Raw genomic sequence first — 11221 nt, forward strand, 5'->3', positions numbered from 1 at the left:
TTTTTGTCCACCACCCAAAATAGAAAAGATTATTCGACTTCAAAGTAAATATCAATGTGACAAAGAAACTGTACTATGCATTTCTAGAAGGTTAATCTCCTTCTTCCCCTCCATTTTCCAAACCTCCGCCTTTTTTGGACAAACCCCAAGTTGCAGAAATGCAGAACAATAAACAGACAATAGTAAAACCAAACTATCAAAATACGAGGAATGATTTCTTTGTTTCAATATTACAAAGAAATATTTGAAGCTAAAGCAAAATATTACAAGGAAATTAAATTTCTTTCTTTCAATATTAAGAACAAGATATTAAATTAATACTCAAGGCAAGGGTAACCATTTCTCACCAGTTGCAACAAATTGATTAGTAAAAACACTAACAGTTTAATTTTCAATCAAGGTTTTGGGTTATTGCCTGAACCATTTCAGCAAAATCTAAGCACAGCTGATGATCCCTCATATCCCCCCACCCACCCCAACCCATGAATCCAGCTTGATGTAGTGTTTTATGCTTTATCAAATGTACTTCCCAGTCTGAGTTGATGTTCACAATCTTGTCAACCTTTTCTAGTACTATGTTCACGGATCCATTATTAAAGCAAGCAACATTCTCCTCTTGTCCCAGATGCAAGCCACAGGTACCAAAGTGAAGTGCACTTGCCCTAGGTCTCCTCAAAGTATAAACAGGGCCACCAAAGGAGGGATAAACCTTAGCCCACAATGTTACATCCCGGTTATAATCATCAAAAGAGCAGAACTCTCTTGCCTTTGAATGGATCTTCCTCCAAACAGTCTTGTTAAAAGCATAACCAACATTTCCAATCTTTTCCACAAACAGACTGGCCAAACCTTCTCCCCTTGAGCTCACATCAGCAGGAGCCAAGTTTACAGCATAGCAACGAGGACATTTATGAGGCTTTAACATGGTAAGTAGCTGAATGTTTCGGTATGCATTAGGAAGAATGAAGTGGACTTCTTCTATGAAGAGGATATTGCCCAAATGTTGCATAGTCTCATTCAACCCATCCCATACTGTGTTCATCATCCACCACCAATGATGCTTCAGCGACACAATTCTTGGAGACCTGTAGTTCCAATATAGATCACGATCTCCCTTGCAATTCTTCTTGGATGATAGATCATATTTACCTTCACAATCTTCAGGGGAGACACCAGGAAAGCTACTGGGGAACAAGTGAGGTGAGTATGGGGCGAAAATCTGTTTTACTTGGTAGAACCGAATTCCTTCAACTATCTTATTCATTTCTTCAAAGTACCCATCATGGCTAACTATCAACAGAGTTTCACCTATACCCTCTACCTCAGATAGGCTTTCTACAACTATCTTCAGATACTGAGGTCGATTGTGAACATACAAAACAATCACTATATGGTCCTTTGCTAGATGTGGGAAAAGATCCAAGTTTCTGGGTGGCAACCCATTCCTTTTCTCCAATAAAATCGACAATTTGGTACGTTCATGGAGCATGGGTTTTTCTTTCAGATCATGGGTTCTATATCTTAGCTCATAATTTTCATCAGAAACCCATGTGAAATGAAAAATTTGGTAGAGAAAAGCCAACAACAGAACTCCCCAGAGAGCAATTACAATGGGTGGTACTAATCTACGGAAAGCCGCATGCTTGATATGGGTTGTCCTACGCATGATCATGAATTTATTTGTTTGAAAAGCCCCCAAAAGAATTTCAGTTACAAGACTAACTACACCATCCACATCCTCACCACAAAGGGAAGCAAAAACTTGACAAATCAATGGCCAAACACGAGAAAATTAGATCAAACGAGGTTATAAGGAGCAAGAGTCACCGATTTCCAATATTATTCATATTTACAATAAGTATGACCAACCAAGGGCCCTGCAATGAAGGCCAAACCAAGCTTTTTTGTTGTTGTTGCCAAATTGTGGGAACCCAAAAAGAGAGAGATGGCCAAAGGCACTGATTTTTTGATAAATATGTCAAAAATCTAAATCCAAGATAAAGATTAGAGATGGTTTAACACAGAGTAAACGGATGAGAGAACAGAAATCCACCTGTTGAAGAACACAAAATCTACATTCCAAACACGAGATTTGTCCAATAATCTATGAAATCAAGGAGTTTGTTTGGTTGCAACGCTCTGAAAATCATTTTTTTATGCACTCGATCAAGACATGAAAACTGAAAAAACGAGAAAACTTTGACTATCCACGTTGGACAGCCTGTGCTGTCAATAAGGCTCCTTTTTATGACACATTTGTCATAATCATGGCTATCCACATTTGGCGGTAAGGGTTAGGCCTCTTGCATGACACATTGATCATCATCACTATCATCATTTCACCACTAGTGAATGGCTCCGTACTAAGTAGAGGGAAGTTAATGTCTTACATACATACGTGCATACATACATACATACATACACATATGTATGTGTATATATATGTGTGTGTGTAGACATATATATATATATATATATTTAATAGTATTAAATTCGTAATTAAATTATATGGATACCACAATAAATAGTGTTAATCAATATAATTTTGATAAATTTTGTCAATAAATATTACTATTAACTATTGTTATTGGTAGTTAATGTTAATTATTAGAACATTTTTCACACTAGAAATAAAAATTACAAACACATGTCCTTATATACTGTTAGGTAACTAAAGTTTGCAACTTACAATTTTTTAATAATAATCAGTATAATTAATATATTAATAATATTTTAATAATTATAAATTCATAAATAATTATATGATTTCAATCATAATAGTAATAGTAATAATAATATTGATACTATTATTATTATTATTATTACTAATTAATTAATTTTTATTTAATTAATGAAATAATAATTGTTTTTATAATTAATTTAGTTTAACAATATTGAATAATTGAATGTTTTAATAATTCATTATTAATTATATTTAATTAATTATCAGTTCAAATTAATAAGTTTCATTATTTCCAGTAATTAGTTATGAGTAATATATTAATGATATAATATTAATTATAAAATAAGTAATGATAATAATATTACAATAATAATAATAATAATAATAATAATAATAATAATAATAATAATAATAATAATAATAATAATGTTATTATTATTATTATTATTCTGATGATGATGATGATGATGTAATATATTCTTATTATGTAAGTACTTAATTTGCATATATTAAGCAATAAGTTTGTTATAATTATTAATTTTTGTTAAATGATGAAATAATAATTGCTTTTATAATTAATTAAGTTAACAATGTTGAATAATTGAAAGTTTTACAAATTAACTTTCACTAAATCAAATAATTAATTGATAATAATAGTATTATTCATTATAATTACTAATAATAATAATATTAATAATTAACATTACTTATATATTTATGTAATAATTATTATGAATTAATATAAATATAAAATGAATATATCCAAAATAATAATTATCATTATTAAAATCGATATTAATTATCAGTCATAATTAATAAGTATCATTATTATTAGTAATTAAATAGCAGTAAGTAATTATAAATAATTAATTATAAGTAATTATTATCAGTAATTAATTATTAATTAGTAGCAACTAATTAAAACAATTTACAATATAAACCAAACCGGTTTATTTAGATGTCAGCAAAACATTAAATTTTGGGAATGTAAACCGATTTAAACCAAACTTTAACATTAGTGGTAATAGTTAATTATCAATTAAATAATATTAATTAATAAGAATATTAAATAATAATTATTAATTTCGGTATTAAATTTGAGTAATTAATTTTCAGAAATTAAAAGTATCTGGGTTTAAATGCATTAAACCCGGGTTGATGCATTAAAACTCGAGTCTTCCTTACTCTTTTCTCCACGTGGCCTTCTACCTGGCACGTAATCATCTTCTTCAACCTTTCTCCCTTTTTTTGATGAATAATAATAAGTTTATTGATTCAGAAGCAATTTTAGAGTGAGTTCATACATCATCCCAATGAGAGGCACGAGCTGCAGCCCCTCCTTGAGTCTTACAAGTAAACTAGGAAAGAAAAACAATAATCACAATTGAGCTCAAAATAATTCTTCCCTATTTACCCCTTGCTTAGCTAACACATCTGACAAAGTATTTGCTGATCTCCCCACCCATTGTACAGTGACCAACATATTCCTTGTCAACCAACTAAATTTCTTCATTTCATTCTTGTATCGCCACATAGCCTCTTCAAAATTTTTTAACCAACCCACCACCACTTTGGAATCCCCCTCGATTATTAGGTGTTGTACCCCTAGTTAGTTTGCAAATTGCACCCCTTGTACAATAGCTAAGAGTTCTATCCTGATGAAGTTCCCAATTCCCAAGGGACCTTAGTAGAGCAACAAAATCTCTCACTTCTCATTTCTCAAAGCACCCCCACTCCGGATAATCCTGGATTACCCATGCTGCTTCCATCAAAGTTCAACTTTATTGAGCCTTCGGGTGGAGGAGACCAGCTTGTAATTGATTTGTCCTTTAAAGATGAGCACCTTGCTACTGTTGATCAATTTCTCCAAAGGTCATTAAAGGAGAATTGATGGAAGATTTCCAAGGTCTTCAGCCAATGTATTGCCCTGTTTAACACACAGTCTTTCAAATCTTGGCTGTTCCTTTCCTTGTGTTGAAAAATTCTGAGATTCCTTTTTTCACATAATTCTCCATATTTTTGTAGGACAATAAAAGATAGAATGGTTGAAGAGCATGTGAACTTCTGCTGCTAAAGTCCAACTACCCCCAAACAACAAAAGTATCCAAGCCCAAAGGTCTACAAAAAAGGGACAAAATACTAGTAGATGGTAACAATCCTTACCATTGGCTCTACAGAGGATACACCAATTAGGAGAAATACAGAGAAAATGTCTTCTCTTTTTTAGGTTGTCTAAAGTGTTTACTTTCCCATGGAATACTTCCAAACAAAAAGCCATAATTTTTTGGGGGACTGACTTGCACTAAATTTCTTTAGATGAAAAGGGTTAGTGAGAAGAAAGTTGAGAGGTGGACTTGAAGAAAGAAGCACAAGAGAAGGTTCCAATGGGTCTAGGAGTCCAAACTCTCTTATCTGGCTTAGAGGGATCCAAACAAATTTGATTAAGATAACCAAACAAAATATAAAGAGACTCAATTTTAGCAACCCTAAGACCTCTACGAAACCCAAAATCCCAAGTAGGATCTAAGGGTGTTCCCAAAGGTGAAACAAATTTTGAGACCACCTCTTTTTTGTACAAAAAAATAGAAAAGAGCGAAGGGAACAAGTCCTTTAACGGTGAGTCTCCTACCCAAATATCCTCCCAAAAAAGGATAGAGTTGCCAGAACAAACTTCATACCTGATAAAATTGAGGAATTGAGGAAGGGTGTTGTGAATAGCCTTCTACGGTGCTGCTAGGTTAGCTTGCCTCGATACACCAGCATCCCATCCGTTCTCTGACCTCCCATGAATGCTTCCCACCACCTCATGCCACAACCTCTCTCTTTCTAAAGGCCATCTCTACAACCATTTTCCTAACAGAACTTGATTCTTTCTAATTACCCTCCAAATTCCCAAGCCCCCCTCTTCTTTACTTGCACACAATTTCCCAATTAACCAAGTAATCATTTTTTTCTTGTCCCGGCTCCCACAAAAAGTCTCTCATCAACTTCTCCAATTTCCTGGCTTCCCTAATTGGTATCCTAAAGACAGACAAATAATAGGTAGGTAAGTTAACCAAGGTAGCTCTTATTAGGGTAATTCTCCCTCCTAAAGAGATATAGTTCCTCTTCCATGAGGCTAATCTCTTCTCAAAATTTTCTATCACTGGGGTCCAAAATCTACTCTCCATAGGATTCTCCCCTAAAGGAAGCCCTAAATATGACATAGGCCAAGCAGAGGTGGAACACTCAAGACACTCCGCAATAGCCTCGACCTCCCTTACCTCCAAATTCATACCCGCTATGCAGCTCTTTTCCAGATTTATTCTCAAATTAGAGACACTTTCAAATACTTTTATTATCTCCTTTAGGTTTGCTACCTTTTCACTAAGACCTCCTTCACAAAAAATCATTAGGTCGTCTACAAACGGAAGGTGGGTGACGGGGACTTGGTGTCTCCCTATTCTCCAACCCCTAATGACATCTTCACTGTCATCCTTAGTAATGATCCTACTAATCACATCAGCTACTAAGGTAAAAAGGAAGGGTGAAAGTGGATCCCCTTACTTGACACCCCTGCAAGTTGGAAAAAAGTCTCTCACCGTACCATTTACCAAAATAGAGTAGTGACAAATACTGATACACCCAAAGATCCAACTACACCACTTGTCCCTAAGTCCACAGTTTTGCATAACCTCTAATAGAAACTTCCAGTCCACCAAATCATAGGCATTTTCAAGATCCAATTTACAAATGAATCATCTCTTACTAGACCTTTTCATTTCCTCCACACACTCATTCGCAATTAAGATCTGATCTGTTATTTGTCACCCTTGAGCCCCCTGGGTTTCACTAATGATGGTAGGGAGGACTATTTTGATTCCCAATGAGAGCACTTTAGCCAGAATTTTATAGATGCTTGTCATAGACTAATAGGCCTATAATCTTTTGGGTGGTTGGCATCATTCTTCTTAGGTATCAAGGCCAAAAAGGTGGCATTAATTCCAGGGCTTATAGTGTGATTGTCTGCAAATTCCTTAAAGACTTTAGCTAGATCCTCTTTCAACACCTCCCAATAGTCTTGATAAAAACCCATTGTAAAGCCCTCTGGACCTAGAGCCTTGGATCTATCCATTATAAAGACAACTTTCTTAATCTCTTCTTCCTCAAAATCCCTTTCCAGCGACCTTTCCACTCCATCAATTCTTGGCCAATCCACCCTTTCCATGACTGTCCTCTCTCAAAGGCCTTATAAATCAATTTGAAATGGTCCACAAAATTTCTGGCTATGTCATCCTGGTTGGTAATCACCTCCTCTCCCATCTCTAGCTTGGTCACATAATTCTTTGATCATCTCCCATTTGCCAAATCATGGAAGAATCTAGTGTTCCCATCGCCTTCCTTAATCCACTTGTGTCTAGATTTTTGTCTCCAACTGATTTCTTCCCTCAATAACACCTCTTCGAAATCCCTTTTTAATTGTCTCCTTAACACTCTGTCCTCCTCGGTCAACCCATTGTGAGATTTCTTTACATCCAAGTTCTCTATTCGAGAGATTAGGCCCAAACTTTGCTCCTCAATTCTACCAAATTGATGTCTATTCCACTCTTTTATTTTGGCTCTTGACCTTTTTAATTTCTTGTGGAACTTGATCCCCTTCCATCTTACCCCCCTCTCCTCCTCACCCCACCACTCCTTCACTTTTTTCACAAAATCTGGATGGATAAGTCACATATTTTCAAATCTAAAAGGTTTGAGTCCTATAGGAAAATACTCAGTACCTATTTGGATAGGACAATGATCGGAGGTGACCCTGGGTAATGCCCTAGCAACCAAGTTTTTCAAACTATTCTCCTAGGCAAGGTTGAATAGGAATCTATCAAACTTTGAGCACAAAGGGATTTCCTGAAGGTTGGACCAAGTGTAACTGGCTTGCAGCAGAGGTATTTCCTTCAGTTCACAATCTTCAATAAAACCATTAAGTTTCCTCATGCTTGTTGAGATTACCTGTTGGGGATTACCGGTTTCATCAGAGAATCTAATGACGTTAAAATCCCCGCCCAGGCGCCAATGACCATCCCATAGCCCCTTTATTGCATATAGTTCCTCCCACATCTCAATCCTCTCTCTATAGGAATTAGGGCCATAAACATTGGTTAAGACCCATACACACCCATTTTCTACATTCTTGCACTTAATGGAAACTGAGAATCTACCTATCAATTCTTCCACTACTTCCACCACATCCTCCCTCCATAGTGTTACAATCCCCCCCCGAGGCTCCCCAAGAAGGAGACGAGCTCCAACCTAAACCTCAAGACCTCCAAAAACTCCTCACCCATCTCCCATCTAATTCCATCGGTTTGGATACTTGTAACAACATAATATCAGGTTTTTCCCTTCGGAGTAGGTTTTTGGTCGCCCTTCTCTTCCTTGTACTCCCTAACCCTCTTACATTCTAGCTAATAATTTTCATCGAGACAAAGTATCAAAAGAACCTAATAAGAGGCCAAATTCTCCTTATTTTAGGCCCTTCCTCTTATCCCCTCTACCATTGAATTCTAAATCCCCCTCAATGTCTGAAGTTAGCCTTTCCACTTCAGATTTTTTTTTCTTATTTGTTCCTTCCCCCCCCCCCCCCCCATCCTAATACAACAATCATCCTCTTTCTCTTCTCCATCCTTTCCAGCCAATGTCTGAGAAAGAATTTTACCTTGCTCACACTTATTTTGGCTACATCTTTCTCCGAGTCCTTCCTTTTTATTTTATTCCTCCATCATTGTATAGATCAACTCCCAAATTCTATTCGCCTCCCCCTTACTACTTCCTTCCAACACCCTCTCTCCTCCTTCCACTATCACCCTCTTTCTTGCATCAGAACCTCTAGGATGGGAAGCTGGAATATCTATTACAGGCAGAGCAAACAAGTCAGTACCTAAAACAGAATTGACACCCATACCTGATAGAATGGGGGTAGAATTAGAATCACTGGAAATGACTTGCTGACAGGCGGCAACTGGTTTTAAAGCCTTTCCCCTTTTTGGACAAGGTTGTGAAATAGACATGGTGAAAGAATCACTTCCTGACGACCTACCCACTTGGAATAACTGCATCCATCATCACAACCGATTCTTGTCCCTCTCCACCAACATCCTGTAGTTCATTAGACTCAGGGTCAACTCCCTCGACGAAGGGAGGAGTTTTCACAGCTTTAGGACCATTTTCTTCACCATTTCTAGCCTTCTCGCCACTTGCCTCTTCAATCTCTTCCTCTAGAAACAACAACTCTGTATGCAGACTTTCTGTTTCAAAAAAATCATTATTGCTTTTTAGAGATAGACTTCCTAGACTTAGTGTTTCGTCTCTATCAGAATCGTCATTGCTGTTTTGTTCACTCGACCAGTCTTCAATCCCTATTCTGTTCTCATCACTAGGCTTGAGGTATCTCGGGTTGCGCCTATCTAGTGAGAGACGGTTCGCCAGGTTGGGTGGGACCCACTGTAGAGAGCCTCACGACTGCGAATCTGGAGATTTTTTTGCGCCTAAATTATTCGAATGAGAGGAGGGGTTCAAGGCAGAAGAAGATAGACGCTTAATTTCGTCTATCGGCTCGTCCCTCCTCTCAGTCACGTGCTTACTTAAAGTACCCCTCGGCCCATCTATCTTGTAATGGGCCTTGGGCTGAAGCCTATGGGAGCCCACCTTTACAACCTTTATTTGAGATGCCTTCTCTAGCCCTTCATCAAGTGGATCCACTTGATTGGGCCCTTCATTTCGTCCCATGTGACCACTTAAAAGGCCACGCCCCCCTGATTTAATGGTTGAACCAGCAACCTTCCCTGTCTAAGGTTGCTTGTTCAACCCTCTCTCTTTCGAAACTAGTGAAATTTTGTTTGTTTCCCTTGACACCACCTATGCAAATGATCCGCCATTTGTCATAATTTTTTCTTGCTTTCTCTAGGTTTGACCTTCCAACTGCCTCACAACTTTTTGGCTTCCCAAAATTTGTTGGCCCTTTTTAGTGAAACATCCCTTCCCATTTGAATTAACCACTCTCACAAGTCCACGTAGTGCTTCTTCTTCCTCCTTCTCCCCTCCATCCATTCGAGCCTCCTTCCACAACACTACTTCAATAGAGGAAGCTAACCATATAGAGACAAAGCTCCCCTCTATTCGTACCTCTACCTTTCGTGGAATGTCTTCTGGCTTCACACCACTTAGCAGGATTCTACTGAGTAAAGATATCCCCAGAAAGCACCTTTCAAGATTCCTCCACACAACACAGCTATAGATTCTGCTATTTCTTGTTTCCATAGATGGAATGACAAGCCTATTACACACACCACCACACCATCTTTGACAAAAAAAATCCATGGAGTTAGACGTTGGATTCCATTTGAAGACTGTGAATGATTCGAACTCAGCTTGAACATTGATAGCTGATATTTCCAAATCATTCTTTAATGGATCTAGGATGGCTATACAGTTATCGAAGGGGATTGCTATGAAGACACTCTTCAACTTCAACCTGGTTGCCAGTAAGTCAGCTACCCTCCTCCAATCATTAACCTTTTCCTTGGCTTGTATCACAAGCTTACTATCCCACTCCTCTCTCTCTAGACCTCCCACCATTCTACAATGGCCTTTTGTTTTTGCCATGACCACTAGCCCTTGTTCTACCCTGTTGTTGCTGAGATATACCTTCTCCTCTCTTATGGAGGCTTTTTTCTCATTTGCTACTCTTTAAGGTAAGAATTCTTTGAGCAACCAGTCAACTTCCCCCCAACCTTGGTTCTGTTTTCCTGCTGGTAGACACACCAGTTGCCTTTGTCCCTTACCAAAGAATTCAGCCAAAGCTATGAAGAACCCCTTTCTATTCCTCTTACATTCAACAACATATCTTCTCCCTTCTAATGTACTAAAATCCTGTCAGTTTATCTGCTTACCTTTTGAACAGGCTTCAGCTATGAACTCTCTTAGCCACTCGAACACTTCTAATCCTTCCAACAGTATTGTACCCTTTTTTGCTTCCCTTACCTTCAGGCTTACCTTCCCCTTAATTCTCATATCTTCAAATAGGAGTTTTTTTGCTTATATCTTCAAGGATCTCCTCCACTGACCTGCTTGCACGAACTCCATCCCCTCCATTTTCCCTCCCATCTTAGTTTCTCACCCTTCACCCTCTCACCCTTTCTCCCTTTCTTCCAAAGAGTCGAGTCAACTTCTGATGCTATCAAAACTTGCCTCCACACAAGGTAGCGGCATGAAGAATTGACTTCAGAATCCATGAAATAAAAAGTAATTTCAAGAGTCAGTTTGACTATTTATGCACACAAAATCTATGTGGAAAAAAGGGAAAAGAAAAAATAGTTAACATATTTTCTCTGTCATCCTTGGCAGATGTAAAATGTAGTAACCTTAACGTAGATATGGATGTCAAAAGAAAAGTGAAACACCATATGGAATCTTTGACCTTTTATACTAGTTATCACAAGAACAGGTAATCAGCCATAAGCATCTCCATCTTTTGCTTCCTCTCAATTGTGTTTTCTTCCTCCT

General features: G+C 37.4%; 1 pseudogene; it reads right to left on the bottom strand.

The window, feature by feature from the left end:
• Positions 1 to 391: 391 nt before the first annotated feature.
• Positions 392 to 2089, bottom strand: LOC148878762 (alpha-1,6-mannosyl-glycoprotein 2-beta-N-acetylglucosaminyltransferase pseudogene; annotated as a pseudogene).
• Between the last annotated feature and the right edge of the window lie 9132 nt (positions 2090 to 11221).

Source organism: Nelumbo lutea, chromosome 1, assembly GCF_056320005.1.
Source record: "Nelumbo lutea isolate HS-2025 chromosome 1, American lotus-T2T, whole genome shotgun sequence".
Lineage (NCBI taxonomy): Eukaryota > Viridiplantae > Streptophyta > Magnoliopsida > Proteales > Nelumbonaceae > Nelumbo > Nelumbo lutea.